The following is a 27201-nucleotide window of genomic DNA, read 5'->3' on the forward strand; positions in this document are numbered from 1 at the left end:
ACGGCAGGCGGCAAAGAGGGGGGTCTGCAGGGCCCGGACCCACCCTCTCAAGATCTCCCACCCACACCCACCTCAGCTCAAAGATGGGAAAGGGGGGAAGCCACCGAGCAGGTGGAGACTCCCTGCAGAAACCCTGAAAGGAAGCGCCTAGTGAGATGCCTCTGCCTGCATTTCTGATGCAATAAGATGCACTTACCGAGCTCCCCTTAATCAACAGTGAACAGACCTGTCCCCTGCAAAGAAACCAAACAGAGCTTACCTGTCGGGGGTTTTCTGGGGCTCTGGGTGTCTGGTGGCCGCCTGGCTGGACCGAGAGGACCCAAGTGAGAAGCGGCAGCCGGTCACGGTCACGGTCACGGGGTCGTCGCTCCCCGCAGCCCCCTCCTCGGGCTCAGCATAGTGCCCAACTCCAAAGCTGAAAGGCAAAGAGGCCGTCACTGAATGTGCTGAAGTTGCACAAGTGTGAACTGTATGCCCTGCGCCCAGGAATACTTTTTAAAAGGCCTCCAGAAGTTGTTTTTCTCAAGAAGACCGTCTAAAAGACAGACTCTTTTTGAAAGAAGTCCACAAGAGGCAGGTTTCTAGATGCCCCGTCAACTGACTGCAGGGACAAATGCCCACAGACGCCAGAAGAGCCACGCGAAGCCACTGGTCCCAGGTCACTGCCCTCGAGCTTCCCCTCCCACCCCCCCCCTTACCCCCTGAAGCATGCGGGTAAGGAACGGGCAAGGCCTCCACCCACTTGCAAGGCCAAGTTTATCTGTCAGGCATGCTTGGGGCCCAGATCACAGCCCACGTCCTTCCCAGGTCCTCCCAGGCTGCAGCCCTCACACCACCCCACAGGGACTGTCCTCATCTCAGACCAGGTTCCGGCCCACGGTTCTGGAAGGCTCTGCATGTGGCCCCTGCATGTTCCAAGGGAGGGAGTTTGAATCCTGCCTATTTCCTTCGATCCAAGGATCCAACTGCTATTTCTGGGGGCCGAGGCAGTGTTCTAGGGGTGGAGGAGACGGTGGGGGACCAAGATGAAAGCTCGCCCTGCTGCAGGGGAGTGTCTGCTCACCTAGGCACCGCCACAGGGCAGAGGGGAGACAGCCCGCCACCCGGAGGATTTTAGCGCACGGCCCTGGAACACCGCCGAGCCTCCCCAAGTCCAAATGAAACGCGCTCACTCGAGGACTTAGCAGGGAAATCGGCACAGAGCAAATGCTCCGTGGACGGGAGTCCTGAGCACCGCTGTGCCTGTTTATCTGAGATGGTCACTGCTTGTGACACGGTGTCCTTGGGTGGAGAACACATCACTCAGGGAAGTTAAACTAACTTACCCTGATCATTCAACAAGTGGAAGCAAAACCTGCCCTGCCTCCGACCTGACATGGAAGACGTCACGGGTCCAGAAAGTAGAAAACCACTGCGGAAGGTCCTGCTGGGCACACCGGCTAAGAATCAGGCGTGGGAGCCAGAGAGCCTGGGCCGCCTCCTGACCTCACCCCGTCTCAGCAGGTGACCTGTGGGTGGATCACCAACTCCCTAAGCCTCAGGGTCCCCGGCTGCAAAATCCACACCAAGATAGTATCTCCCTCCAGGGCTTTTATGAGGATGAGGGCATGCATGGAAAGACTTAGGATCCAACACACGGCAAATGTGAGACAAATGCTAGTTACTGTGACTAGGACATGTCACACAAGGCTCCCACTGTCAGGTGCTGAACACGTCAGCTACCTGCAAGCTGTAAAGGCTGCCGATGTTTAGAGGTGATGCTGACCTTTCAGGGTCAAAAGGGGAGACACCTGACACAAGATTATTTGACTGCGTACAAGCAAAGGCATTGAAGGAAAGGTCCTCCAAGAATTTGTAAGTCTGGAAAGTGTTATAATGTTTATGTCGAGTGGAACATCTCTACATTCGAGTAGCTAAGTTGACCACAAGTTTTACAAAAAAAAAAAAAAAAAGGCACATGGTCACAGAGGCGTGAGGGTCTTTGAACGACAATGAGCTCGTGTGTCCGGCAAGGTCACCAGGTCACAAAACGACAGTGTATCATATATGCCTGTCATCTCATTCTGAGAGGTCTCCCTCGTCTCCAGAGAACCAGCCTTTGCCTGGAGGCCCATCCAAATACCCCAGGACCACCTCCAAATGCACCTTTCAGGCCTACACCTTCCAACTGACAACATACGTTCGCGAGATTTACTTGTTATAATGGGCAACATAAGTTAATCCACAATTAAAGAAAAATGACATATAGTTGCCTGTCAAACTGCTCACCACTTCAACCATTTTTGTCTATTTTTAAGAAAGTGGATGTCGCACTTCACAGCAGACAAAAACAAGACAACATGATTCTTGAACCCGATGAACCGAAAAGAGTTACTAAGACATAGCACCTCATCAGGAACAAACCTCTAGGGGCTGTTTCCATGGCCCCATCCGGCACCCACAGCTGGGACCTCCACCTCCCACACCCCCCGCCAAGCACAGCCCCAAAGGCGTCCTGCGGGGACCTGGCCGGCTGCACCCACGCCCACAGAAGTGATGGAACTCTCTGGGCGCTGATCGCTGCTCTGGCAAAACAGCGCTTCTCACGCAGTTTCACAGGCAGACACGACATAAACTTGAAATCTTAAAGAATATACGAACTTGGGCAAAAAAGAATGTCTTAACTTACTTTGAAAATATTTCAGGAACAAAGGACCTCTTGATGTCTGCTGAGTGGCTCTGATATCTTCCAGAAATTCCTGAGTTAATATAAAGTTTTCCTTCGGTCTAGCTTTCTCACACTAAATATTTAGAGTCATAACAGGGACTATTTAGACACTCAACAAACCCCAAGTTTCATGATGAGGCTATTCGGCCTGTTTGGAATGAAGTCTGGGGCCTCTCAAAAGGGGACAGAACACCTTTCATCAAAAAACTTAATTTCAGTATTTTACTGATCTCACAGGCCACTCTGTTTTCACAGAGTAAGAAGGCGCTTATGAAGACAAACTGAGAAATACATGAATGAAAGGGAATCGAAGAAAAGGCAAAGTTTTTTAAGTAATTATAAAGTTTCAGAATGCTGTTGCCAGACCCTGTGGTCAGCTTAAAGGATCTGCACTGAGGATCTGCACTGTTGCTCAGTGCTGTCAGGTGCACCTAGACGGGACCTGTGTCCCAGCGATGCCACAGCTGCTTCCCGGGCAGAGATGACAGAACGTTGAGGATGAAGGATGCTGGCAACACAAGGAAGTTAAAACAGAGGGACCTTCCCACCCAAATGCCGACATCATGCTTTCAAACCACAGACACACAGCAAAGGTCTGGCAACAACTCAGCAGTGACACCCTGGCCCCAGCCAGGAAGGCATCTCCCGCAGTAGCCTGTCCACCAGCAGACCCTCGGGGCTCCACAGGATGGAGAGCGTGGCCCAGGACGGAGCACTCAGGTCTCAGAAAGAGCTTCCCAACTGGACGCCACCACGAAAACCGACAAAACTTATCCAAAACATATGAATGGGCCCAGACCCCACCCGGTGCTCAAGTCTAGGGTCAAGCAGAAGCAAGGGGCCTACGAGTCCTCACCATGGGGCTTCCAGGGGACGCCAAGCAAGCCCAAAGATGGGTTATCCAGAGGAAGCCTGTCCAAGGCCACACAGGTCGGAAATGCAGCTGGATGAAGGGACTGCCTCCCTGGAAAAGGCAGGACACTTCTCCCCAAAACTAGCCCAGAGTCGCAGGGCAGTGAGGGGCAGGACACACACAGACACACACACACACACACACAAACTGACCAGATGACAGACGGAAAATCCCCACTCTTCACAGCTGACATGTATACATGCATGCATTAGTTTGGCCATTCGAACAGCCCTATAACATAAACTAAAGAATATCACCACCCCTCCGTGAGAGACATAAAAGGCCTGGGTGAATGGAAACATACTAAGTTCCTAAATGGGAAGATAAAAAGCATCACAAAGATTTTGATTCTCTTCCAAGTAATTAATTTAAAAATTAAAATTAATATTGTCAACGAAAGGCAGTATCCATCTGAAGTCATGAAAACTGACAAAATAAAATAAATGGTAAGACTGCCCATTACAGAGCATTAAGGGAGAATTCCTCCCATCCCAGAGAAAGACACTCTAAAGCACAAGTAATTAAAACAGTGTCGTGCTGGCATAGAAATCCGTGCTAGCATCCATCACAAAGGGCTGGGCTTGTGAATATGAGTGTTACAATCTCATTACAGCAGCACGTGCTATCCTAACCGGAGACTGAGTCCGAACCACCAAGCTTCCACTCCTGGCACACACAGGACCCGTGGCACTGGAATCCCTGGGCTCCCCCTGACTCCTCTGACGAGGTCACCCAAGATGAAGGTTAACACCGTGATGACTGCAGAGATGGCCATGACCCTTGACCTACCACCTCATACACATCAGATACCTCACCAAATGCTCTACGACCTCCCATGTCAGAGGTTCCCAAAGATTAGGAGTAAATACATGCGGGACACATAATGAGACACACAGAAATGAGTGGCTCTTAACTAAGAGTAACTAAATATTGTCAATTCTTTAAGGCAAAATTATCACCCCATTTGACGGATGGAGAAACCAAGCCCAGGAGACAACGCAGTACCCACCTAGGTCACACGGAAGAGCCGAGATTTATATCCACAGATGTTTGAATCCACCCCACCTGCTTTATCTTGTGGATAAAATATCAGTTGTGTGATAAGAAAAGAGAATAGACACCTTTTGCACTTATTTGTAAGGCTGCTCTTCATTTTTGTGTCTTTCAATTCCATTGTTTGCAGCACAGTTGTTGTTTTTTCTCTTTTAGAGAAAAGAACAGCCAAAAGGAAGAGCCTGAAATTCAAAGCATAGAGGATAACTGGAGGGGGTGGGCGTAGGGGGTGGAGGGGATACCCTGCTTGCAGGTAACTGAGATTTCAGTGATGAGGCATAAAATAAGAAGCCCTTTTAACCTGATAACAGGCACCTCCTGCGGGCAGGTGGCTAACACGAGAAAGAGACACCAACACCCTCCACATTAACTTAGGGCAGGAAGCCCACGGTTACAGTATTAGCCACAACTTTTGGAGGTTCTAGACAATACAATGAGATAAGGAACAGAAATGTGGTGTAAACACTGACTAGAAAAAGAGAATAAGCCTGGCATTATTTACAGACAAAAGGTTGGACAATTGGCTGGAAAATGTTAGCGCTCACATGAGCATCTAATAAGGTGGCGATCCCAGAGCCCACACGTCCACGGCTCTTCTGGATGAGGCTCCAAGACGATGAGAACTTCTAATGGGAGAACAGTGTTATCCACAGACGCAGCAGAAGTCACCTACTTAAGAAATATGTACCATCTGGAGAAAGTCATGGTCCGAAAGGATACATGCACCCCAATGCTCACTGCAGTGCTGTTTACAATAGCCAAGACATGGAAGCAACCTAAAGGTCCGTCAACAGAGACATGGATAAAGAAGATGTAGTATACATATATACACAGTGCAATATTACTCATAAAAAATAATGAAATAATGCCATTTGCAGCCACATGGATGGACCCAGAGATTAACCTACTAAGTGAAGTAAGTCAGACAGAGAAAGACAAAATCATATGATATCACTTACATGCAGAATCTTAAGAAAAATGATACAAATGAACTTACAAAACAGAAACAGAGAACGAACTCATGGTTATGGGGTCGGGGGTGGGGGAAGGATGGGGGGATATACTGGGAGTTTAGGACTGACGTGTGCACGCTGCTGTATTTAAAATGGATAACCAACAAAGCCCTACTGTAGAGCACAGGAAACTCTGCTCAGTACTCTGTAACAACCTAAATGGGAGAACAACTGGAAAAAGAATAGGTACATGTATATGTATAACTGAGTCACTTTGCTGTACACCTGAAACTAACACAACTAACACAACATCAACTAGACTCCAATATAAAATAAAAATTTTTTAAAAAAAAGGAAAGAAAAAATACATACCAGACCCTTGGAAACAAGCAAAAGGTTGAGTGAGGAACCTGAGAGACACCTGCAGGAGGACAGAACAGCACAGCAGGACCGCCTCCCCAACCTAATGAACACCCCAGTTGGCCGGGGGCCCCTCCCACTGACCCACAGGCAGCAGCAGACACAGGTCCAGAGCCCAGGAAGGAGTCTGGATGAGGCGAATGACGACACAAGATTGAGATCTAGCATCATTCACGCCCAACAAGCCCCAGCGGAGTCCTCACCTGCCGCCAGTCCTGATGGATCAATGGCAAGCACGATAAAACCGCCTAAGAGGAAATCTGGAAGAATAATGCTACAAAATCTGGGTGAGGAAGAGCTTTTTTTTTTTTTTTTTGCAGTACGCAGGCCTCTCACTGTTGTGGCCTCTCCCGTTGCGGAGCACAGGCTCCGGACGCGCAGGCTCAGCGGCCACAGCTCACGGGCCCAGCCGCTCCGCGGCATGTGGGATCTTCCCGGACCGGGGCACGAACCCGTGTCCCCTGCATCGGCAGGCGGACTCTCAACCACTGCACCACCAGGGAAGCCCGAGGAAGAGCTTTTAAGCCAGACTCTTCACCGGGAGGCCAGGAAGGAGAAGTCAGCTCCTTTACAGCAGAAGACCCTCTGTGCAAAGTCCAAAGACGCGCACAAAGCCTCAGGAGAAACTACCATCAACGCAGGCAGCAACCGGCACTCAGTAAATCTCTCGTTTATTAAAATAACACAGGATGAGCAGCCCAACATAAGAGCAGGGAGAGGACAGAAACAAACAATTCGCCAATACACACGTGAAACACACTCAGCTTCACAAGTAACCATGGAAACAAAGTATAATAGCAACAAATGAGCCACAAATTTTGATGCCTCTGACTGCTGAAAAATTTAAAAACTGGGATGAGCCCCGAGAGCTGGGGATGGCCTGGGAGCAGGGAGGCTCTCCTGAGTCGTAGGTGGGGTTCCCTGAACAGGCTCTGGGGGGACAACTGGGCAGCATCCCCTAAACTTCAGTCTTAGGAGCGGGAATCCCACTTCTCATAACTGATCCTCACCCGCACGTGTGCGACGGGAGAGCTGGAAACAACCCAGACACACCTGCTCGATACCACCCGCTGCAGCTCCCAGCATCGGCTCCCACCAGGCACGCATGCAGAACCCGGGGTGCCTCCAGCCTTCCTGCCTCTCGCACCTCCCGTCCGTGCAGCCCACCAGGCTACTTAATTTTGTCAGAAGCACCTGAAATCCACCCACTGCCTTCCTACGCCAGGCCACCACTCCCATCTCACCTGGACCCAGCTCCCAACACCCGCTGCATCTTCACCCCCTCTCAAGCCAGCAGTGGGCTTCAGACACACCCCACCACCCACCAACAGCCACCAGCCCAGACCCGGGGGCCCTGCGTCCCCTTCAGGCTCCCAGGGAGTGCTGACCCAAGATCCACCCTGCCACCGGCCTCCCCCAAGTCCTGCCGCTTCCCTCCTTGTGGCCCTTGCAGGTTCTGTGTCCTCTCTCAGGGGTGACCCCACCTTTCTTCCTCCTCCCCTTGAAACTGAGTTCCAATAAAACCAAATTCCCCTGCCAAGTTTTTGATTAACCTCTCTATCCAAAACGTTATTCCCTTTCTAGTTGTGCACCTGTTCCCCTCAAGATTGAAGAGTTAACAAAGAAAAGGGGGGACTGAAACCGAGCAGGACCCTTCGGGGACCTCCCGGGTACAAAAGCCCCTCTATGTCCCCGTTCCTTGTTTGTAGAAAAAGGCTTTAGTCTCCTAGGGCTTCCCTGAGTTCCAAAGAGCAGACTCAAGCAGTTACTAATTAGGGAAGGGAGGAGATACAGAAACAAAGGAAAAGCAGTCCAGCGAGAAAAGTAATGAAAATAGTTTATCAATAAAACAGAGTCCTAGCTCCGTCTCAAGGGATAAACAAACGTAACAATCTGACGTATATCTTTGAGTTGCTCTGCAGAAACTAAGACCCTCCCTCACACCCCAGGTGGAGGACGGTGACTACATGCTGAGCAAAAGCGTAGACCCCAGACTGGCTGGAACCAGAAGGTTGGTGCTGAAGATTCCTGTCACCTCACCACCAATGAATCAGAAGCTGCAACCCTCACCCCAAATGTTGCCCTTGAAAACCCCTTCCCTGAAAGCCATCCGGGAGTTGGGGGTCTTTTGAGTGCGAGCTGCCCGTTCTCCTTACGTGGCGCCTGCAATATAAACGCTGTCCTTTCCTTCACCACAACCCACTGTCTGTTGATGGGTTTTGCAGCACTCAGGCGAGCGGGCCTGTGTTCAGTTTGGTAACACCCTCCCCACCTCCTCTCCACCCTGTCCCGGCCCTGGGACCCTGCTGGTCCTGCAAACACATCCAGGGGTGCTGGGGCCGCTTTCCTGCTACTGACACTGTGTCTGTGTCCCCACCACGGAGCCACTCTGTAGCCGGGGACCACATCTGTCCTGGACACTGTAACGTCCTCAGCTCTCAGCAAAGGCCAAGGGTTCAAAGCTTTGTTGAGCACATGAAAACACATCCCAGTGGGAGCCTGGTGACAGTCTTCCAGGGCAGGGATTCTCTGGGCTGGTAGGCGAACCCCACAAAGCGAGGGCCTGGCTCAGCCCCAGGGAGCAGCCTGCCTCCTCCAAGGCCTCAACTTCTCAGCCCTGTGATGAGAATGAAAGAGTCCCAAGCTCACTCGAGGACTGAACGATGCAACTCCCACAAGTGCTCCTCACAAGGCAGAGGCAGCACTTGACAAAGGGTGACTAGCAGATGGATGAGGGAAAGGGCTAAGAGCTAAGGCAATGCTCGTGTCAAAAGGAGGAAAGTAACGTGCATGGGCCTGTCCAGGAATTTGACAGAAAAAGACCCAGAACAACTCTGACCGGCAGGAGGCCACCAGGATGAACAGAGAGCGAGAGAAACTCTACTCTGCAGACTTCTGGGTTGGAGTTTTCACAATGAGGAATGCGAATTCCTTATGCAGAATTAACATTTGTCTTTCTAGGAAGAACTGTAGTCAAGGTTCAGACCAGTGGTCCTGCCTGCTTCTCCTCGCTCCCTGCCCCGCACCCCGGCTCTCCTAGCGGTCTCCCTCCCTCTGCTCCGGCAGCAGCTTCTCCCGCCCATTCTAGGAATTCCAGAGGATTCCTGCCCTCTCCCTCCAACAATGAGGCCATTAAGTGCTTCCGCGGGTCCTTTGGACATGCTGTTTCTAGAAATGCAAAGTATTTGCCTCTATTTTCTTTTCTTTATCTTTCTTTTGCACTTTCTTTCTTCCCTCAAGAGGTTAAAGAAAAAACAGGATAACAGGAAAGTAAGTGAACACGCTATAGCTCGTGGAGAAAGCACAGGACTTATCGTTCAGGCAAGCAATGGTTTCACATGAAGGAGGCTCGGCCAACAGCTGGTTAGGATTTCTCCCCTCCTCACTGAATAAATTGACAGGGAACAGAGTCAAACAGAGTCAATCTGGTTCCAAAGCTCTATCGCCACTCTGCCAACAGCCCGTTATCAACATTCGCCAAGTCACAGGGTGCACCCCGAAGTCCAGCCCCCAGCTCGAGACCTTCTACTTTCAAAGAGAAACATCTTTCCTTCCTCTGGATCGTCCAGCACATGCAGTTAAGTCATGACTGTGGGTTCTAGGTTTCCAGGATAAGGTATTACAGGCTGGTCCCTCAGCTCAGAAGTCGAGATGTGAGGAAGGATCAGACACCTAGGATTTACCCAAAGCATTAAGGCTCGGGATACGATGACCAGCGGCTCTGAAATGCACTATGACGCGTGGTGGGTGGATCTGGTGGGGCTGAACACTGACCCAGTTGTAGGCATATTCGAAACTACCACGTTTAACAATTTCATCTACTGCTATTACTTTTAGAAAATCTAACAGCATGGACCCTTAATGACTTCTCATTGTCTCTGTGTGATGAGTCCTCCTCCGTCTGTGCTCAGCCCTGTCAGCAGCTTCCCGCTGGCCAGTCAGCCCTCCCAGTGGCCAGAGAGCAGCGCAGCCCAGCCAGCTCCCAATGCCCCAGCCACAAGGACACCTGAATCCTGAAGGGATGGCACAGGCAGGAATGGGACCCCCGAAAGGCTGTCATTGGTTGCATCGCTGTGTGCCCCCAAATCCACACGTTGAACCCCGAGCCTCCAAGGTGATGGTGTTAGGAGGTGGGGCCTTTGGGAGTTCACTGGGTGAGATGAGGTCATGAGGGTGGGGTCTCCATAATGGGATTAGGCCCTTGGAGGAAGAGCCCAGATGTAATGTACAACATGGTTAACGTAATCAGCATTGCTCACATTATGTACAAAGTTGACAGAGTTCTCATGATAAGGGAAAAGTACTTTTTCTTCCCTTTTACTTTGTCTCTGTATGAGACGATCGGATGTTCACTAAACATACTGTGGTCATTTCACGATGGCCGTCGGCCAGATCATTACGCCCTACACCTTACGCGTCTAGGGTGCCGCATGTCAATTACATCTCAGTAAAACTGGAAGGAGGCAAAGAAGACACCAGAGAGCCAGCGTGTACTGTACGTCCACCACGGGAGGAGACGGCGTCCGCAAACCAGAAAGAGGCCCTCGCCAGACACTGAATCTGCCGGTGCCTTGATCTAGGCCGTCCAGCCTCCAACGCTGTGGGAGGGGAGTGTGTGTTGTCTAAGCCCCAGTTGTGTGACAGCAGCGCCCCCAGATTAGGCAGGGGACACACCCTGCCCACGTCCCCCAGCACAGCTGCTCAGGAGGGACAGGAAGGCTCATCTGCTGCTCCCCAACCCCACACCCTGGCCCAGGCTACCCCAGGCACCGCCCACGGGCGACAGGCTCTCCTCTCCCATGGGGCCCCTCACTCGGGACACTCGGGCCGCTCCCCGGCAAGCAGAATGTTCTGGTCGGGCACGTGAGCCGGCCTCTGGTCTCCTGGGTCCACGTCCACCGGTCCCATGGATGTCACGGCGTGGCAGCCACCACGAGCAGCCCCTCCTGCTGACCCCGCAGCCCTCGGCCACGCCGCAGGCATGGCTCAGGCCCCCAGGAACAGCTCACGCACGGTTCTATCAAAGTCATCTCCCAGATCCTACCTACCAGTGAGCTCACCCCGATGGGGCCTGACCACCCTGCTCCGGCCCGGTCATCAGCTCAAGTCATCAACCTGTTCACAACGTAGCCTGCGGCGGGGCTGGAGCCTGGACCAACAGGGGTGCCGGGCGGAGCAGACCCTCCTGGCCCTCACTGCACCTTTCCATCCTTGCCCATCCACCCACTGTGCCCTTGTCATGTACCAGTGACCCGGTTCCGAGTGCCTGGGACCGGGGAGACGGCCCCGTGAGCAGCAGAACCCCTGGGGCATTCTGCACCTCAGGCTCCCGCTCTGTGTGAGGAGGGCCTCAGACACGCACCTGCGGAGTGAGGGTTTACTTGGGTAAAAAAGTGCTGGGTTCTCCAAACTGCAGACACAGCGGCCACATCACACACACCCAGCCTGCATCCTCTCCTGGCCCGGCACTTGTTCCCCCCGACTTAGGAATGGCTGTGCCAGGACAACGCAGACACGGGGTGAAGCTGGGGCCCTTCTCCTTCACGTAAGTGAAGGAGACGACCTGCAATAGTACAAACGGTCTGTAGTACGAAAAGCCAATGTGGGGGGCTAGGCAGTCAATTCTGTTTTTACCCGGCTGCAGTCATTTGTGTAGAAAGGGTGAAGACTCACACTGCTACCTCGACCCCCAAATAAATCTCAGTTTAGAATCGATTCCCCTGAAGGAAGAGCGTGTTCTTTCCATGCCAGTTCTGTCGCTGAAGACGGTGCACCACCCCGAGTCTTTCATCAACCCGGGAGTTCACAGCCGACCGCCGAATGCTTGGTGCCCCCTTCCTTAACCACCTTTTCACATGCTCACCTGGGCCCTGAAATTCGTGACTTTTCTCCCGAATTCTCCTGAATCCAACTCCCCCAACATGCATGGAGTGCGCACTGTGTTCTCAACCTTAGCACTTAAGAGTTACAGCACCATCAGAACATGGTCCCTAACCTTGTTTTCAGGGCGATCCATGCAAGATACAGGCGTGTGGCCAAATCACTGTCAAGACCCTGGAACAATAATGTGGGAAGAGAAACAGCTTGCGGCACGGGTGCCCGATCGTTGCCTTTATCAGTTCTGCAAAAACAGCACTCACGGGCTGAAACACCTTCGAAATGAACTTGTTCTCAGGTATCCAGCAGGGGACCCTCAGCTGTTGATGATCCCCACGGGGACCAGCCCTAAACAAGCGCTAACTTCTTTAGGAATTCTAGCCATTCACACATCACTGACCAAAGATCAGGTCCCCCCTCCCGTCTGGGAAAGTTTGCCCCTCGGAACAGAGGCAAAGGAAAGGGAAAAGGGGGAGCTTATTCACCAGTGAGACGGCGACTGGGGGCCTGGCGTCACATCACTCTGAAGCCCACCTCTGCATTCAGGTGAGTGCACCTCAGAATATTTACTGTTCCTCACGTGGACAGAGTCTGAGGGGCGAGGCTGCCTCTCCCACCGCAAAGCTAATTCAGACTTCAGTTCCGGCATCAAAATTCACACCTTGCATCTCATTCTCCTTCTCCCGGCAATGTGAACTATGAAAATAGTCACAACAGACTAACTTCAAATGGTCTCCTATAAAGATTACTAAATCTTCTTAGAATTCTATTGTCTGCCACGGCTGTGAGGCCCAATGCTCAGAAAAGGTCAGCCATCACTCCACACAGGGGGCTTCACGGGAGGAAAGACAGTATCAAGACTCAAGAAGGAATCTTCCATTGTGACCAAAACCACTTGGGTTAGCGACTGGAACAGGCTTCTGTGCAAATGTAGATCCCATGTTCCTCCCGGCCCTTGCCCTTCACGCTTCCCAAGCTCACCGGGTGTCGACACCCCAAGGATGTGCTCTGAGGCTCTCACACGTTACCTGGATGCTAAAGGAATAAATGAGTATCTGGTCTCATCCCAGTTCCTGGGGCACAGCCCCTCAAACTCCGGAGATCCCCAGAGTGGTGTCTTCTGTACGCTGATGAGGTGACAGGCAGCTGGGGGCCCCTAAACAGCTTCAGGATCGGATCGGGGCTGGTCACCAAAAGGCGGGGGCATAGTTAGAGGGTTGGAACTTGCAGCCTCATCCTATGGCCTCCAGTGGGGGAGAGGGGCTGGAGACTGAGCTCATCTCAGTCTCAATGAATTCAATTAATTCAACGGCCAATGAGTTAATCATACCTGCCGACTGGAACCTCCACAAAAACCGCTCAAGGACAGGGTTCAGGGAGATTCCCAGCTGGTGAACACTCTGGGGGGCTGGGAGGGGTGCACCCCACCCCCATACCTCACCTCATGCGTTGCTCCCGTTTGTCTGTTCCCGAGCTGTGCCCCTTACAATCCCTCGGGGTAGTTTCAAGCCCTTTAACCTATGAAATCCGATTCTCCCTCCAGGCAGACAGTGTCAGAGCTGAGCCGAGTTGTAGGACACCCAACTGGTGCCCGGACAGTCGGAGAACTGATGTCGGGAGGACAAAACCTGACATTTGGTGTCAGAAGTGTTGTGAGTAAAAACAGCTCAACCCAACAGAGGAAAAACAGGCCCCGTGGCCAAGACTGCCCGGCCCCCCACCCTGCAGGCGCTCAGGCCCTGGCCTGCGGCTCCCACCCTCACCCCGCGGGTTCTGAGGTCTCCAAGCAGCACACTGGGGCCCTTCGTGCCCCCCAGGCTGCGGGCATCCCGGGCCTTCCGATGCCCCAGCAGGAAGAGGGCAGAAGGAAGAGAACGCCGGTCCCTGTGCTTCATCACAGCTCGCGCTTTCCGCATCCGATAAAAAGCGCCACCTCCCTCTGCCTTCCTGGTCTCCGCTGGAGAAATTTCCTTGGCTCCAAGGTGCTCCTGGAGGCACCTGAGACTCTTTAGACTCCCCGCCTGTAACCGTGACCTAGGACAGGGCAGCCCACACCGGGTGACACGCGGGCAGGACGCGCTCAGCAAACGCAGCTGGACCTGACATCGGAACCGCCCGCACTTCGCAGCCTGGACGGTCGTGCACAGCTTCCTGCCACCCCGTGGAGGCGGACACCCGCACCCACTCCCCAGACCCATCTGAGCAGCGCAGGTCACCTCAGCTGACACGTGGCTCCTGGCACCATCATTTCCACTTGGCTTCCATACTTCATTTAACCCCCCAAAGAGCCTGAGAATGCCAGGAGACTGAAGACCCAGGCTCCCCTTTATGTGGCCTCCATAACTCTGGACCTGGAGGCTTCAGGCCTCTCTGAGCTACAGGTGACACAACAGAAACAAGCAACCAATCAAAGGGACTGCTGGTGCCCCTGCCGGGCACTCCTCCAGCTTCCCCAGGGGGCAGGGACCCCAGCATCTTGAGCCCCTGTTCCAAAACCTCCTGCAAGACGGCACGATGTGACCTGTCCCTTCCTTCTTGGTCCCTCCCGACTGCATCCCAGAGCTTCCTGGAGGCCACATGACACGTGACTGAAGCAAAGCTGAGCCCAGGACCCCCTCCCTGCCAGACGGGAAAGGGATTTACAACATGTAAAATGCTGTCAGTCTCATTAAACTTCTGTTGTTTCGAAAAATAGTTATTTTTTCTTAAAAGATGTTGCTTAGGTTTACATATAGTGAGTTTATTATTCTTTTTACAGAACAGTATTTTTTAAATTTCTATCTTCATTTCTAAAATGATAAATAGCAATACACAGGGCCACGTGAACAGAAGCTCTTCGAGGTCTTCTGCCACCTGTAAGAGCGTCAAGCGTTCCTGAAAGCAGCCACGGCGCCCAGGCCAGGCCCTGCCCACAGGGGGACAGTCCCAGCCCCAATCCTGAGGCCCCCAGCTCTCCTGTCTCTCCTGGGACAAGACCCACAGAGACTTCTTCCTCCCTTCGCATTTTCTTCAAAATGAGACTGAACCCCAGACGTGGCCCTGTAAAGGGTCGCCAGCCAGAGCCCACGTGGAGGGCACTCTCCTCCAGGTGCACAGGGGGACCCGGCTCGTCCCCTCTGACTGTGGCTGGTCCCTTGCTGATTCTGGCAAGATGCAAGGCTCTGAGTCACTCAGCACCTTCTTCCCTCCCCCCTCGCCGCTCCCCCCCCCCAAATAAGCCACCAAATGGGCTGCAGCAGAGGGAAATGTCACACGTCCAGTATTTCCAGTTTTCAAGCAGAGTTCTAGAACAGCCGCAGGCCGGGCAGGCCCCCCCCCCACCCCGGGGAGCCGAGTGCAGACCCAGAGTGCAGGGCAGCTCCGAAGGCAACAGCGACAATACACCCCTGCCCCCAACAGCGCTGATCCAGGGGGCGCTTCCTTCCCGCGACCAGGGAGCCCACGGCCCTGGGACCACGGTGTCTCCCCGCTCCGGGCTCCCGCGGGAGGATTACCAATCCCGGGGCTGCACCCCGCTTAAGAAGGGGAAAGAGGATCTATTGCTGACCTGAGGACATGAGATTGACTCTTCTAAATAGGGCAAGAGCCTCTGTAATACCTGTTATCTCCAGCCTCAGGAGTCCTACCCTGCACAGACCCAAGAGGACCAGTGCCTGCGTGCACGTCCTCACCTCGGGAAGGCCCCACGTGACCCTGCCAGGCTTTAAGAAGTCCAGTGAGGACTTCCCTGGTGGCGCAGTGGTTGAGAGTCCACCTGCCGATGCAGAGGACACCGGTTTGTGCCCCGGTCTGGGAAGATCCCACATGCCGCGGAGCGGCTGGGCCCGTGAGCCGTGGCCGCTGAGCCTGCGCGTCCGGCGCCTGTGCCGCAAAAAAAAAAAAGAAGTCCAGCGAACTCAAATGGCATCTGTGTGCCCTGAAAGCCGGCAGTAACGTACCGGAGCCTAAGTGAGATTGCCTCGGGGGATGGAGACCCATGCAGGAGGCCTCCTTCACCCTGGCAATCACCCCCAACGATCGCCAGTGTTGTGAGAAATAAAGAAAGGACAGAACTGTGAGCTTGGTGGGGCAAGAGGGGTTCCAGCCTCCATAAGGCCTCAAAACCCAAGGCCTTTGCTGCAACACGCAAAGCTACAAGGTGGCCACCTGGCCTGGAAACAAAGGTGAAATGACGTTACATCACGAAACAGGGCAAAACGCACCCCTGCCTCTAGATTTAATAGCTCCTAGACCATCCTGAACCCAAGAGTCCTAGGACTGTCAAGAACACAGAATCTTTCCTGAAAAATTCCCCCAGGGAAAGGGAAATGGATGAAGACCTGCTGTGTGCCAGGCACCGTGCAATGAATTTACTTACATTTTCCTTTAATGTTTACACATGCTGAGAGCAAAGAATACACATCTTGGACAAGGTCCTTCCTCTCACTGTTAATGCAAGTCTGTGTGCCCGACACACAGTGAGGCCAAACAACTGAAACGTCGGAGTCTGGAGCAGAGGAAGGTTTACTGCAGGGCCATGCAAGGAGGTGTGGTGGCTCACGCCCCGAAAAGCCTCGAGAGAAGAGTTGCGGCCAAGCGAGAGGGCGGGTCGTAGGGTATGTGATCAGCCTGCGCATAATTCTCTGATTGGCTGATGGTGAGGCTACAGGACGGTGTTATGGGAGTTCACCTTATCAGTCCTTAGGCTCCAGGAGACCTGCGGCTATGGGCTCGTGGTCATCAAGTAGTTCTTCCATTTGGTGGGGATAGTTTTCACATCTGCAAAACTCAGGAAATGTGCATCAAATACTATTATCTAGGTAATTCAGAGAGGAGCTAAAGCAGAGGATATGAGGAAGGCCTGTCCCGGGAAGGCCCCACGGGGTCCTGCTAGGTTACACGGCCACACACATCCTTATGCATTCGTTGGTGGAAACACACCACCTCCTCCTTCCGTGGTGGCATCCAGGGATACAGAGAATGATGGAGTTGGCGTCCAAAGACCTGAGAGGGCAATTCTAACTCTCCCACTAATGCCCACTTGACCCTGAACAAGGCATCTGACTGTAAGGGCTCCCATTTCCCCATCTGCAGAAGGAAGACTCTCTCTCTCTTGCAGTGTGGTCCAGAAGAACACATGCAACCCTGTAAACTCAGAGCTACGCAGAAGGAATCCACCCCCACCCAGTCCAGTTCTTGTTCTGTTCCTTCCCAAACAGCAGCACGGGATCTCGTCCCAGCAGTTCTGGAGTTCTGCAGACCCCTCTCCATCACCCCAGCCCAGCGGCAGTGGGAGAGCAAGGGTCCCATAAAAACCAACTCAAGTTTGGGTGTTTTGTAAAACGTTCTCCTAAATGTAATTTACTCTGTGACTGTTCACACCTTAGCAGTCTTTCTTAAAACATAAGGATCATTCTAAGACGAAAGGATTCTAGAGAAATAAAGGACAGAAAGCTAGAAGAGATGCACAAACCAAAAAACAGAAAAATGGCAGATGTTCTTCCTTATCGGTAATTACTTTAAATGTAAATAGATTAAACCCTCCAGTCAAAAGGCAGATGTTGACAGAATGAAGGAAAAAAAAAAAAAAAACACAACCCACATAATCCAACCATATGCTGAGACTCACTTTAGATCTAAAGACACAATCAGGTTGAAAGTAAAAAGATGGGAATGTTAATATTAAAAAAGAGAGAGAGAGAGAGAAACCTGGGGTCACTATACCGACATCAGACAAAACATACTGTAAGTCAAAACTATTACAGAAGACAAAGAAGGACATGATGTATTGAGAAAAGAGCCTCAAAATATATGAAGTAAACACTGACACAACTGAAGGGAGAGACAGACTGATGGACGATACTACTAGGTGGAGACTGTGACACTCCACTCTCAGTAATGGAGGGAACAACCAGACAGAAGGTCACTAAGAAACAGAGAACCTGAAAAACTGCAAACCAACTGAACATCACAGATGCACACGGAACACTCCCCCGAACCACAGGAGAACACACATTTTTCCGAAGCGTGCGTGGAACCTCCTCAAGGATATGTTCAGCCACAGAAGAAGCTTTTCATATATGAAAACCCACAGCCAACACCATAACTCAGTGGTGAAAGAGTGCAAGTTTTCTTCTAAGATCAGGAACAAGACAAGGATGTCCACATTCAACACTTTATTTAACATAGTGTTAGAGGTTCTAGCTAGAGCAGGCAAGAAAAAGAAATAAAAGGTATCCAAAACGGAAAGGAAGAACTAAAATTATTTGTTTGCAGATGACATAATCTTATATGTCGAAAACCTTAAAAATGACACATACTCACAAGAAAGTATTAGAGTTAATAAATGTATCAGAGTTACAGAATAGAAAATCGACATGCAAAAATCAGTTGTGTTTCTATGTCCCAACAACGAGCAATCTGAAAAGGAAATTAAGAGAACAATTTCATTTACAATAGCAAGAATAATCAAATAATTAAGAGTAAATTTAAACCAAGAGGCAAAACACTTGTGCACTGAAAAACTATAAAACATTTCTATATGAATATAAAGAAGACATAAATAAGAAGAGACATCTCTAAATCATGGACTGGAAAACGTAATATCAAATATCAAATGTTAAAACAATCTACACACTCAATGCAATCCCTATCAAAATCCCGCTGGCATTTTTACAGAAATAGAAAAGGCCATCCTAAAATTTATACGGGTTCTCAAGGGACCCTGAATAGCCAAGACAATCTTGAAAAAGAAGAACAAAGTTGGAAAACTCACATTTCCTGATTTCAGAACTTACTACAAAGTAATCAAGACAGTGTAGTATTGGCATGAGAACAAACATAGACTAATGGAATAGAACAGAGAGCCCAGAAATAAACCCTCACACATATGCTGGGTAAATTTTCAACAAGATGCCAAAACCATTCAATGGGGAAAGGACAGTATTTTCAACAAATGATTCTGGGGAAACTGGATATCCACATGCAAGAAAATGAAGTGAACCCTTACATTACCCATAAACAAAAACTAACTCAAAATGGATCAAAGACCTAAACATAAGAGCTAAAACTAGAACTCTTAGAACACAGAGGGGAATATCTTCGTGACACTGGATTTAGAAATGACTTCATGGATAGGACACCAAAAGTAAAGGACACAACAGGAAGAACACTCTCTGACAGAAATCGCAGCAAGATCTTTTTTGATCCACCTCCTAGAGTAATGGAAATAAAAACAAAAATAAACAAACGGGACCTCATTAAATTTAAAAGCTTTTGCAAAGCAGAGGAAACCATAAACAAAATGAAAAGGCAACCCACAGAATGGGAGAAAAGATTTGCCAACGAATCAACCAACAAGGGATTAATCTCCATAACATACAAGCAGCTCATGCAGCTCAATATCAAAGAAACAAACAACCCAGTCAAAAAAATGGCCAGAAGATCTAGATAGACATCTCTCCAAAGACAACATACAGATGGCTAAAAAGCACATGAAGAGATGATTGTCACTAATTATTAGAGAAATGCAAATCAAAACTACAATAAGGGACTTCCCTGGTGGCACAGTGGTTAAGAATCCGCCTGCCAATGCAGGGGACACGGGTTCGTGCCCTGGTCTGGGGAGATCCCACATGCCGTGGAGCAGCTAAGCCCATGCTCCACAACTACACAACCTGCTCTCTAGAGCCAGTGGGCCACAACTACTGAAGCCTGCATGCCACAACTACTGAAGCCCGTGTGCCTAGAACCCATGCTCCGCAACAAGAGAAGCCACCGCAATGAGAAGCACACGCACCGCAACGAACTGTAGCCCCCGCTCGCAGCAACTAGAGAAAGCCCACGCGCAGCAATGAAGACCCAACACAGCCAAAAATAATAAAAAAATAAATGAATTAAAAAATAAAAAAACTACAATGAGGTATCACCTCACACCGGTCAGAATAGTCATCATCAAAAAAATCTACAAACAAATGCTGGAGAGGGTGTGGAGAAAAGGGAACCCTCCTACACTGTTGGTGGGAATGTAAACTGGTACAGCCACTATGGAGAACTGTATGGAGGTTCCTTAAAAAACTAAAAATAGAGGTACCATATGACCCCACTCCTGGGCATATATCCAGAGAAAATCATAATTCAAAAAGATACGTGTACTCCAACATTCACTGCAGCACTATTTACAATAGCCAGGACATGGAAGCAACCTAAATGTCCATCAGCAGATGAATGGATAAAGAAGATGTGGCACATATATATAATGGAATATTACTCAGCCATAAAAAAGAATGAAATAATGCCATTTGCAGTGACATGGACGGACCTAAAGATTGTCATACTGAGTGAAGTCAGTCAGACAAAGATAAATATCTTATGTCATCGCTTATATGTGGAATCTAAAAAAATGGTACAAATGAACCTATCTACAAAACAGAAACAGAGTCACAGATGTAGAAAACAAATGTATAGTTACCAAGGGGGGAGGGAGGGAGGAATAAATTGGGAGGTTGGGATTGACATACACACACATATATAAAATAGATAACTAATAAGAAGGTACTGTATAGCACAGGGAACTCTACTCAATACTCTGTAATGATCTATCTGAGAACAGAGTCTAAAAAAGAGTGGATATATGTATATGTATAAATGATTCACTTTGCTGTACAGCAGAAACTAACACAACACTGTAAATCAACTATACTCCAAAAATAATTTAAAAAAATAGATAAATTGAACTTCATCAAAATTACAAACTTTTATGTACTATTAGACAAGAGAGTGAAAAGATAACCCACAGAAAGGGACAAAATAGTTACAAGTCATATATCTGATAGGGGATTAATATCCAGGATAGATGGAGAGTGCCAACAACTGAAGAAGAAAATCTAGACCACAGTGAGATACCACTTCATACCTATTAGGACAGCTATTATAAGGAAGGAAGGAAGGAAAGAAGGATGGAAGGGAGGGAGGGAGGGAGGAAGGAAGAAAGGAAAAAGACAAAGAAAAATTGGACATTACCAAGTATTAGTGTAGATTTGGGAGAAATTGAAACACTTGTGCACAGCTGATGGGAATGCAGTATGGTGCAGCCCCTGCGGAAAAGAGTCTGCCTTGTGGCACGTGTTAACCTTCAAGAAACACTAAGTTGTTCAACATCACCACAATGCTTGATAAAAGACGACAAAGGAGCGAAGTCCAAAGCCCCACGGGGTCCTTCAATGCACGTGTTGACCAACGAGGAGGCAAGAACACAAAAATTCCCAAGGGCTCGTTATCGAAGGAAGGATGTTGGTGGCAGAATTCTTCAAAAGGTAGAAGAAGAGGTGACACTGCAGAGTGGAGCCTGACCCAGAGGACACAGGCTCACAGATGCAAGTAAGACTAAAGCTGCCGTAAGGCCACCTCCCCTAATGGGAAAGACCACCTGGCCCCAGGATCCAGTAGAGGGCAAAGCTCAGGCTGACAGAAGACGGACAGGGAGTCTCCTAGGGACACAGAACTTGTCTCTCTCCACAACCTGAGGTCACCCGGGGTTTTCACCCGATGCTGAGACGTAAAGGTGCTAAGCAGGGCCTCAAGAGCAGTAAGGCCACAATGGGGCCACAAACCCTACATTCCTAAAATGAAAGCAGGCAGGGCTTCTAGACCATGCAAAAGGCTGCAAACCTTTCTCAAAGTTCTCTCTCATCATAAACAAAAGAGAAACCACTGAATAAAACCCACGGCAACCCAAGTGAATGTCAAAGCAGGACTCTGTGCCCATATTCATAAATGGAATAAAGTATGGGCACATTTACAAATGCCACGTATAAGTGGAATACTACTCAGCCATAAAAAAGGATACAGTGGCATTTGCAGCAACATGGATGGACTTGGAGGGTATTATGCTAAGTGAAATGAGTCAGACAGAGAAAGACAAATACTGTTTGATATCACTTATCTGTGGAATCTAACAAATACAACAAACTAGTGAATATAACAAGAGAAGAAGACTCACAGATACAGAGAACAAACTAGTGGCTACCTGTGGGGGAAAGAGGGGCAATACAGGGGTGGGGAGAGGGGGAGGTACAACCTACTGGGTGTAAGATAGGCTTAAGGATGTATTGTACAGCATGGGGAACATAGCCAATACTTTGTAATAATTGTAAATGGAGTGTAACCTTTATAAATTATATTAAATTTTTTTAAATTAATCTTAAAAAGCGCACAAAATAAATAAAACAAAACAGAATGCCACATATAACAACGTAGGGCTAATCACTAAAAATTCTCAGCAAAATTCTCAGACTAAAGTAATAGTATCAGTGATAACAGCTCTTACAAGGAAGGTAAAGTGTCCTTTTCAGAGAATTTCTAGAGAAAAAGAACCTGAAGATAAAGGGAGAGGAAATGCATCGACTTTGGTACACAGAACAAGGCCCTGACCAGCAGCAGGTGTGTGGCCTGGGAACTGGACAGAGATGTGGGTGGTCAGGCCCCACCCATCTCACTGAACTGGAACCTGCATTTAACAGCATCCCTAGGAGATTCATGGGTATCCTGAAGTTTAAGAAGTGCTGTTTTCAGCCACTGTTCATATTTAACCTGTGTCCATACTGAAATTTGCCAGTGCCCTCCAGGAAAATAAGTGAAAAACACACATCACTTTTTTTTTTTTAATTGAGGTATACTTGATTTACCGTATTTTATTAGTTTCAGGTGTACAACAATGTGATCAACATTTTTATAGATTATTCTCCACTTATACTTACTATAAAATATTGGCTATATTCCCTGCACTGTACAATATATCCTTGAAGCTTATTTATATCACTTCTTTATTGCTGGGTGAACGCACACCATCCCTCTGCTGCGGTTCCCCTTCCTCCAAAGGAGGCCCCGCTTTCAGCCTAAGTGGGGCGGGCCCAGACGAAGGAGGCAGACAGGCTCCTCCAGCATCTGTCCAAGGACGGATGCAGCAGGCCCTCAGCCATCTGGAGCAGTCTTCAAAACCCTTCCCCGACTTGAGCACGGACCCTCCACTGGGTCTTCCATGGCCACAGGGGCCAAATGTGATTTACAAACAGACCAAGAGCCAAGGTGCCACCAGCACCGCACTCAGAAGCCAGCTCCCAGACGCAGCCAGGGAAATTCCATTCAGGAATTCCTCGAACCCCCAATGAAAATGAACAGATAGTGGAACCTGTTAATTCTATCGAGTGCATTTTTCAGCAGCGAGTACACATCCTGAGCAACCCTCCAGGGCAGTACCCGTGGTCCCTGCTTCACCCTGACGCCCGCTGCACCCCACAAGGAGACCATACCTCAGCGTACAGTACCCCAAATTTTAAGTAAGTGTTCTTCTGTGGGTCTTCGCCACCCGATGCTCCGGAGAGGAGAGCAAATTCCCCACGAGCCACCTGCATCCCCACCCAACACACGGAGCTCGTGGGTCCCAGCTAAAGAGGGGTCATGACCGGCTTCCACGGCACACAGGGACAGCCCCACTGAAGGCCCAGGAGCAGAGACATGCACCAGAGTCAAGGCAGTGGCCTGGTCCCCGGGGGGCCACGTCTAACTGCACCTGAAGCTCAGCACCTTGGGGCATCATCAAAACCCCTGATCGGTCGCCGGTGGCCTTTCATCCTTACAGAGACCAAAGAGCGAAGGCGCCCACTTCCTGCTCACTCACTGGGAGGGAGACCTCTGGCAGTACAGACAGCAGGACAATAGCTACCTGTGCGCTGTGCCTCCAGTGAGACCTCTATCAACACCCTGGCAGGGACTCCTGCCACCAACCGACAAGTGGCAGCTGATCAAAGGGACAAGCCACGTGTTAACAGGTGGTCGGATTGTTTTCTGAAGTGGGCGGGCAAGGAAGTCCCACCTGCGCTTGGGGCAATTAGTTGGACCCCATCAAGACGGTGAGATCTCCCCGACATCTGCCTCACTTGACCTTAATGGTCCAAGAGGTGTCCCCCAATGAGAGCGTAGGCTCACGAGCAAAGACGCAACATGACCAGATGTGTTTATCCGAGGCTTTGAGGCCAGATTACACATGCCATCGAGGTTACAGGAAGTCCAGCCAGGCATGGACATATATACACTACCAAATGTAGAATAGATCGCTAGTGGGAAGCAGCCACATAGCACAGGGAGATCAGCTCGGTGCTCTGTGACCACCTAGAGGGGTGGGATAGGGAGGGTGGGAGGGAGACGCAAGAGGGAGGGGACATGGGGATATATGTATATATATAGCTGACTCACTTTGTTATAAAGCAGAAACTAACACACGATTGTAAAGCAATTATACTTCAATAAAGATGTTAAAAAAAAAAAAAAAGAAGTCCAGCCAGGTCTTGGCATTCCATTTTCAGCAGAGAAAAAAGTCCCGTTCTCCCAGAAGCCCCATCTGTTCGTTTCCCCAGCTGGTTCCCACACCCACTGCCCTCCACTCGGCTAAGAGATAGTGGACGCGCTTATCTGGGTGCAGTTACTACTTGTTACACATTAAACAATGAAGATTACAAATGGTTACATAACACCGTCCCCTGGCTAACGTCCACAGAGGCCGTGGGATCCTGGATTCCGGCGGCGGCACGGCCTGAGACCGGTCCAGGAGTCGCGCTTCCAAGAACGCGCGCCCCTCGGAGACCCTCCACCACCAAAAGGCGCAGCGAGGACGGTGCGCCGCTGACCGCCAGGGCCTGTGCAGGTGACCCCGGGCTGGCCCCTCCCGGCCGGGGCGTGGACCAGAACAGAGCTCACCGTGGGCTGGACTCCGGCGCATCCTGGTGCCAGCCCGCTACAGGTTGTGCCGGAGCCGCCGCACGGGGTCGCTGCACTCCCGCAGCCAGGGCTCGGGTACTAAGAAGTAGGGCGCAGTGCGCAGGGCAGGAGCGCGACCAGGGTCCGCGCGGCTCCGCCCCAGTCAGGAGCCTTCAGAATAGAAAAACGGATCCTGGGGTCCCGAGCACCCCTAGACACAGCCTAATGTGCTCTAACGCGGAGAAGGGTGGAAGACAACCCCGCAAGAGTGGGTACCACCCTGCCTCCCAAACGTGCCCGATAGGACTCACCCCATCACGTGCACACAGGACCCTGCGGCGGAACCCCGGCCCCCCGTCCTAGGACCACACTCCTCCACTTCAAGGGGACGGCACTTTTAAGGAAAGGGCAGCGCACAGCCTGGTCGAGGCTCACTACAGGAATCCCAGGACCAAACTCCATGTGACAAGGTCATGCCCCAAGGCTCCGCATGCCCTGGATCCCCGGTTCTCAAGGCAATCCCAAAGAACCCCTTCCTCCCTCCGTTATCCCATCCACAACCCCCCGGGCTACCTGCACCCTGATGGACAAGGACACACTGGCCACTGTCAGATGCCAAAATCCTCCTGACCCGCCCGTGAAACCATGCAGAGCCCCGGGTGGGGGGAATCTCAGACCCAACATCAAGCAGACATGTGACTGGGTACCTCCACTCGCTCCCCTCACCTGGGGGAGGGGGGTCGTGTGCCCACCCAGGCCAGCCAGTTCTGGTTTTCCGGGGTCAGAATCCTCTCACAGCCCTCCCAGCGAGGAAGGGAAGGAAGGGAAAGGCTATTTCTTGAAGCCGCAAGTGCAAAGCTACTGGATGTCACGCAGAAAGCGGGGCTCCCTTTAAAACAATACAAAGGAAATAACAGTACTGCCTGTGGAGCAGGCACTGTGCTGGTCGCTTTAAATTCATCACACATACAACTCTGTATACACAAATGTGAACACAACCCTGAAGCAAACGAAGGAAAAAAGAAGGCTCGGCGTAAGTGACCTGCACAAGGCGACCGAGCTAGTAAGGACACCACAGTCCTCCCTCCTGAAGTGCATGGCGGGAAGGGCTGGGATGGCACTTAGAACAGTAAACTTGGATGCTGAACCACGTTCACAGGTACGGGGACTGGGGAGCGGGGAGCTGGCGGGGGGGGGGGTGGGCAGTGGCATCGAGGTGCTGTGTTCAGACGCAGAGAAGCCACCAATGTGCAGCTCCCAGGACAAAGTGGCCAGAAGAGGGGCTCCACGGTGAGCAGGGCCACGTTATTTTAATATTTTGAAGTCAATCAAATGAAAGCCGTGGAGGCCAGTTCTGAGAGCAGCTGAGAGCAGGGCATCCAACCCCAAGGGCAAGGCCTGGCCTCTCCGGGAGGTGGAGATGCTGCAGAGGGAACCGAGCCACGGGATGCAACCCTGAGAATCCCGAGGAAATCACAGTGCTCAGAGCTCAGCGATTAACTCTCCTACGGTCCCAGAGCCAGTCACTGGCAGGGGAGACCCAGCTCTCCTTCGGGATCCACACCTGAGGCCTGTCTGCTGCTCCTCGAGGTGGTGGCTTAGGTGTGCCGGCCTCCCCCACCCCGCTGCTCTCAACCTGGACGTGCGCTCCTCGGCCTGGTCACACGCACCCTGAAGCCTCTGGGCTGGGAACAGAGGGCCTCCAAAGGGAGTCTTTTAAAAGGCATAAAGGCTGGATGGCGTGTGCTGAACGCCAGGCCAGAAGAGGAGATGGGGCCCCACACAGCACAAGGCCCAAGTGTCAGGAGCAAGGAAGCAAGAGCGCTCAGAAAGTCCAGGGCTCGGCTGGACCCCTCGGTGCCCCGCTCGCACCACCAGCAGGTGGGTTTCTCTCCTGAAGCAGCGACAGGGCTGTGGCCTCCGGTACCACACTGAGCACAGGTGGTCAGTGCTGCTGACTCTGATGGGACGGCTGACGGCTCCAGGGCTCCCAGACCCACATCGCGGGGATGAAAAGAGGCTTCTTCAGACAGTCTGGCCCCTTCCGAGGAGAAAAGACCCAAAACTGGAGCACCGGGGGCTCCCCACACAACGGGGCAACCAGACAGCCGTACCCCGAGGCCCACCATCAGCCTCCCAGGGACGCCTTTGAACGTGGACGGCACAGCAGGGCCCCCAACATCTAAGCAAAGCCTAATGGGTCAGACACCACCCCATCAGCCTCGCCTGTCTGTGTCTCTGTCTGGCCGCTGCTGGGGCGACCACCGGGGCTCAGGCGCGACAAGTCCCAAGGCCTGGGACGGCCTGCCCACATGGCCTGCACCCAGCACCTGCAGGCTCGCGCCCAGGGCTCCATGGAGGGAATGGGCACCGACTGGAAGCTCTTCCCCTCCCCCCTGCCGCCCCCAGGATCGTCTGGGGAATCACAATATGGACCACGGGCTCCCTCAATTGCCCAGGCAGCCGCCTGGGGACCAGCCCCAGGGCCCCCCCTTCCCTCACCGCTGCCTCCCTAGCCCTGCACGTCCAAATAAAACATAAAACAC

At 51.2% G+C, this 27201-nt stretch overlaps 1 protein-coding gene across 5 annotated transcripts in view; it reads right to left on the bottom strand.

Moving 5' to 3' along the window:
* The window catches only part of GRB10 (growth factor receptor bound protein 10), a 196770-nt gene that overhangs the window by 162097 nt on the left and 7472 nt on the right, over positions 1-27201 (bottom strand). For all 5 annotated transcript variants that reach the window (XM_060020099.1, XM_060020103.1, XM_060020100.1 and 2 more), the window contains one exon: positions 260-415. The gene's annotated coding sequence lies outside the window, so the exon portion shown is untranslated. The remainder of the gene's footprint in view (positions 1-259; positions 416-27201) is intronic.

Source organism: Delphinus delphis, chromosome 9 (assembly GCF_949987515.2).
Source record: "Delphinus delphis chromosome 9, mDelDel1.2, whole genome shotgun sequence".
In the NCBI taxonomy this organism is placed as follows: Eukaryota; Metazoa; Chordata; class Mammalia; order Artiodactyla; family Delphinidae; genus Delphinus; species Delphinus delphis.